We start from the raw sequence: 5709 nt of genomic DNA, 5'->3' as shown, positions 1-5709 counted from the left end.
CCATGCCCTGTGGAGTTTCTGTGAGCCCCGCAGCCCCCAGGATGCGTTAATAAGCAAGCTGCAGCACCCCTGCTAATTTAGCCTGCTAACGCCCAGCATACCCCTGAGGGGCTGTGAGGAATGAGCTGCATCTGCTGCAGCCAAGGGGAGCTGTATCCTTGTGCTTGCTGCGCTGCTGGTTTTGTGGTACCTTTCATGTTGAGTCTGAGATGGAGAGAAACACCTGAGCCCTGGAGATTTTACACCATGGCCCCGCCGTATGTCTTACACCATGAGCCCAGCCCTCACAGCTCCCTTTTTGGCCCAGATGCTTTAGGTCAGGTATGTAGCTCTGCCCACAGCCTGTGTACCTACCTGAAGGTCTAACTTGCTCTGCTGCCCACTGCTTTTATTTTTACAAGTTTTCTAGTGTCCTAGTGGCCAGATCTAATGGATTGCCTGCCTGGAGTAGCTGGATGAAAAGTTGAAGTGCTTACTTGAGCGTATCGATTCCTACTTGTGTCTTAATATTTTGATCACTGCGTTCAGCCTGCAAACTGTTTTGGGGGCTCTCTTCGGTATTCCTTGTTCCTGAGATGAAAACCCCTTTGTACATTTCCTGCTTTCCTAAATATAAAGGAAAATAGGATTTTATGTTTGAGTAAGTAGAATGTAAAGCACTATCCAGCAGGTCAGTTTGATGTGGGGCTGCTTTCTGTTGATGGGCAAGAATACACTTTTGTTTGGTTTTCTTAATTTTACTTCCTTACTGTGAGAAACGAGCACTGCCAAGAAGAGATGAAGGCATGGTTTAGCTCCGAAGGGGAAGTGCGAAAGGCTGGCAGTCCAGGAAAAATACACTGCAAATGCAGAGCTGCTTTTCGGGCTGATTCTGCTGAGCTGTGTGATCGCCAGGGTGCTCAAAAGCAGGCTCATGGTTTCCTTAAAAGGCACCCACACAGATTTTGTTTCCCTGCAATGCACGCACATGACCCTACGGTATTTCTGGCAAGTCCCCGTCACGTGCCTGCCAGCAGCTGCCTGTGTGAAACATGACGGTTCGATGTGCCACCAGCCTGGGGAGCCTGAAGTTTTCCTAAGGCACAAGACCACAGGTATTGAGGAAGCAGTCAGGAAGCATCATCCCAGAAAACCCTCTTAAACAGAGCAAGACGCAGAGCTGGCATTTCTCTCCTCTCCCAAGATCACCAGATGCGTTTGTTGGTGTTGATGGACTAGCCAGTATCACCTGGCACTGATGCAGAGCTGGAAAGAGAAGGGGACCCGGCACGGCTGTTGAGCTAATGGCAGCACACCAGGTATCTCTTCTTCTCCCCCTGCTGCCAGAGAGGCAGGTAATTACCGTATCCATTTTAGAAATTAAGAAACCAACACATGCATAGGCAGAAGGGTAGAGTTTTAAGAATATGTGGGTGTCTGAGATGCAAATGCTTTGGGAAACACCATGTTATGCCTGATTTGCATCTGTAAGCATCTAAATACTTGTACCAGTCTGACCCAGAGGGTTGTATGTGAGGGCACAGGGAGCACAAGCAGTGGCACAGGGCGAGCTCCTGCCCTCCCTTGCTGGGGATACTTTGCTCCTTGCAGTGCCTGGGCCAGTCACTCCCCTGCCTTTGGACCTGCTCCAGGGACAAGTGATCCTGGGTTCCCCTAAATGGTAGCAATTGGGATGGGAGGGGATGGGATGGTGTTTCCCTCTTCACACTGCAATAGCAGCCCGCATTGGCAGCCTTGCTGATCCTCCCAGCTCCTTCTCCATCTAGCTTTTCTGTTTCAAATAGATTCAAAACTCAACAGATTTATTTTGCTTCAGGAGTAGGAAACCTGTTGGTTTTGCCTGCCTGAATATTACCCTGGCCTAGGCTGGATGCTGCACGTCACCTGCTGGGCACCATTGATGCTCCTGGCCAGGAGGCAGAGCAGATGCTCCATGCTCGGCTCTCCCAGTCCCTGCAGGACTTTGGACACTCCCATTTATGATGATGACGGTAGTGTTGAAAGCTATCACCCAAGTTGAACTGCAAAAGAGTGAGGGAGATTACCTCACTGGAAAAATAGATATAATTATCTGCAATAGGCTCAGTAACTGTGTACGCAATCGTTTCCTCCTAAAGACTTTGGTACACTTGAGAAGAGAAACTTCCTGGTTTCTGTGCAAAGATGAGTGTCATCATGATTTATCCTTAATGAACCATCCTGTTCCTAACCTTCATTTTCCATTTTTCAGTACATGTGCAGCATCATTTTCTCTAGAAAAACAGCCAGGGTCCAGCTGAGAATCTTTGGAGAGCTTTGAGGGACAATTTTGTTAAAAGTGAAACTTTTTCAGCTGCAGCCAAAGGCTTTTTTCTTTCTTCCTGAGTCCAACCAGTGGGTTTCTTAATTTTGTCATGGCTCTGCAGTTCACCTGCAGGCATCTGCTTGACTGTTCTCTTGAAGCGTGGTCCTGCCGTTTTCCCAGAGGGCACCCAGAAGGGCAGCCCTCCCTTAGCAGTACCCTTTCTATGTGCTTTCCCACATTTTTTCCCATATGAGCAAAGAAAGAAAAGTCTTTGCTCCCAGTGCTGGGACTTAGATTTATCTTCATGTGGCAGGAAATGTAAGGTTGCAAAATGTTGGGGTTTTTTCCAGAGTCTGCCATAATGGTGATAAAAATACTCTAATTGGCTTCCCTGTATTGATTGACCTCAGTATGATTTTTGAGTAAGTATCCTTTCACCCATGGCCACTTGCACAGGTCCACTTTTCAAGTTCCAAAATGCAAGCTCTTTTTCCACAAATAATACTAAGATGTTTAAAAAAACAAAACCAAAAAAAGCAAAACCAGAAAGAAAACCTGAGCTAAAAAATCAATTCCATTTTACTCTTCAGAAAAAAAGTGTGAAAACAAATACGTGAGCAATGTGATGGAAAGCCACAGTCTTTGTGTGGGATAGGCTTCTGCAGCTGAAATGACAAATTCTGTATCAGTCTGAAATACTGCCAGTCATCTCTTAACCAAAAATATTTGCTTATTTCCACAGCTGACTCCAGATTTTTTACACCACCACCCCTGCTGCAACTGGCAGGGGACTAACAGCAGTAGGAGCCCAGGGAGAGGCAGGTTTGGGGAAGAGCCATGACTGTCACGGTAGCAGGGCCATGGTGTATGTGAAATACCATGCAGGTAAAAACAGAGCAACCACCACCACTGTAAACACCCGACTGCGCAAGACTGGTGATGTGGGAGCCTCACAGCAGCACAGGGGGCAAAATGAAAGGGCTCCCTGGTGAAACTGGAGATTGTCAAAGAGGCCGATGTTCAGCTGGACGGTGGGATCAATGCAGGAGCTCTTGAGAAATGTGTGCTGTGACCTCTGACATTCCATCCCTTATCAGGATTGGGTCAGTGTCTTTAGCAGCACTGTTGTGTGGTGGCACCGGGCAGTTTTGGTAATAGTATGTTTTACTCCAGTGACCTCATTTTTGTCAAATGTCTTGTCTTGGACCTTTTGCTGTTGCTAATGTGTGTGCTGAGAACAATGCTGCAATGCTAAGAAGATGCCAATTAGAAAATCAGTGAGGTCGTTTCACACCACTTTCCCAAGCTCTTTGCCTAGGCTTCTCCAACCTTTAAAAACTACGATATGCTTAATTACTCCTTGGGGCACTGGCCCTTTCGAAGGCTACCTGTCCTGCAGGAGCCAGTGCCTGTGCTGCAGGGGTTCAGAGTCACTTTGGGAAGGTCCAGAAGAACTGGCATTTACCTTTCCAGTGACTGGTATGCAGAAGTGGCTGGGCAGGGTGAACCATGCCCCGGGGACACCCAGGGAGCCTTGGCTCAGCGTGGCCCTCACATCTCTCTGGTCAGTGCCGCAGGCTAGAGGCCACAATGAGGATAGAGGTGACATAATGGCCTTTTGGGAAAGGATGCCCTGGCCAGGGAGAAGGGGTGTTCCAGGTGCACATCTCTTCCTGGAAGTTTTTGGTACTGGCCCCTTGCTGTCTTAATGCCTTAATTTGTGTCATTGGTAGAGCTCCTGCACTGAGAGTAGAGGGTGCATTGCTGCTGCTCTTTCTCTTACCACCTTCCTCAGCAGCACCTCCTTCCCTGTAACTGTTCTTGTCTTTAGGAAGCTTTTATTCCCCCTTATATTTAGCTATATTTCCCTCTTGCCTTTCACATCCATCCTTGCTTCTTGGTTTATTCTCTTTTGCTTTGTCTTGTTTGGAGAGACATGGACAGAGGGGCAGCGCTAGCATCCTCCCTCTTCCTTGCCTAGGACATGTCTCATATCATACTTTTCCTTCAGTTCCTGAATGAATTAACTGTCAGACAATAGCACAACTGGGTGAAAATCCCCACCCCAGGAGCAGCTATCAGTATCAAACTGTCATAGATTTACTTGCTTTCAGGGTTTTCATTAAGGAATTGATGATAGGGCAGTGGGTGCTCAGGCTTGGGGGAAGCTGTGACCCCCTTCTCGGGAGGAAAGGTAAGCACAGGCTGCAACACCCAAGCTGCAATCAGTGGCAGAACAACACTCCAGGAAGCATCGTGCCTCTTCAGCGGGTGTTGGCTTTTTAAGGCACCTCAAACACTCTGCCAGAGTAATTAGTAGTGATCTGAATCAGACATCGCTATGTACACGTCTGTCTGCAATGGTGACATGTTTCGTCATACACCTGCAGTCAACAGCATTTTTGAGGTGGATACACTCCCTAGCCCACAGTCATCACGTGCCTTGTGCTCACTGTCACCCTGCACAGGAGTGTTTGTCCTGACCATCGCTCCTTCGGGTTCCGGCTCAGGGTGAAGCTTGGGTGCTCGCTGTGAGCACCGGTGTCCATGGCCGAGCACTCCCAAAGCTGAGATCGCCCTTCATCTGTCTGCCTGGTATCTGCAAGAAACCCTTGCTGTCTGCAGAGAGACAATCACTTTGCACAGGTCCTTGCCTTGTCTCCATGTCGCTCCGGACGTCCCCGTCTTATGGATGCAGTGACTGCAAGGTGAAGGACAAAGCTGAAGGGACATGCGTTTAGTTTAGCTGGGACAAGTCAGTCATTGCCTCTACCAAAGGAAAGAGCAGGTTTTGATCCCACTGTGGTTTTATTTGTTCTGAAGGGAAGGCTAGTTTATTGGGTACAACACAGAGGTTTCACTCTCAGCTCCAGAGGCTAGGTAAACACTTCGCAGCCAAACCCTTACATCTCTCATAAGAAAGCTGGAAAATAGGGGATGCAGCATTGCTCTTTCACCAAAAAACATTAACATGCAGTGTGGACTCTGCCTTTTCTCTGACTACCCTGTGAAATGCAGCCCATCATGCTGCGGCATAGGTGTAGCAACAGCTGGTCAGGTTCAGACACCACCTCTTGCTCTGAGCGGCCAGGCTGAGGTCATGTCTCTGTTCATTTTATTTTATTAATTTGTTTTATAATGATTTGCTTTCACAAAAAGCTTGTAATATGCGATGGAAGGAGGGGAAAAATTAACCACTGGAGTTTCACAGCTCCTTCCTTGCTGTCTGCAGGAGTCTTTTGGAAGCCTGGAAGGGGCCGCAGGGGATGCGGGTGCTCCTCATCCCTTTGTGGTGCCAGCCAGGGACAAAGCACCCATGGGTGGATTGGTGGCCTGGGGCTACCTAGCTGCAGAGCCAGCAGGCAGCAGAGCCTGGGGAGACTACAGCCTTCGGCTCTCCCTTTACCTGGGGCGCGAAAGGGAGA

The 5709-nt window shown here is 48.5% G+C and overlaps 1 long non-coding RNA gene across 1 annotated transcript; it reads left to right on the top strand.

The window, feature by feature from the left end:
- The first annotated feature begins 1031 nt into the window (after positions 1–1031).
- Positions 1032–3575, top strand: LOC129737307 (uncharacterized). The gene is made up of 2 exons (XR_008735024.1): positions 1032–1298; positions 3027–3575. It is a non-coding gene; the product is annotated as an uncharacterized LOC129737307 (long non-coding RNA).
- Positions 3576–5709: the final 2134 nt, after the last annotated feature.

Source organism: Falco cherrug, chromosome 13 (genome assembly GCF_023634085.1).
Source record: "Falco cherrug isolate bFalChe1 chromosome 13, bFalChe1.pri, whole genome shotgun sequence".
NCBI lineage: Eukaryota > Metazoa > Chordata > Aves > Falconiformes > Falconidae > Falco > Falco cherrug.
This window is presented reverse-complemented; position numbering and strand designations above follow the sequence as displayed.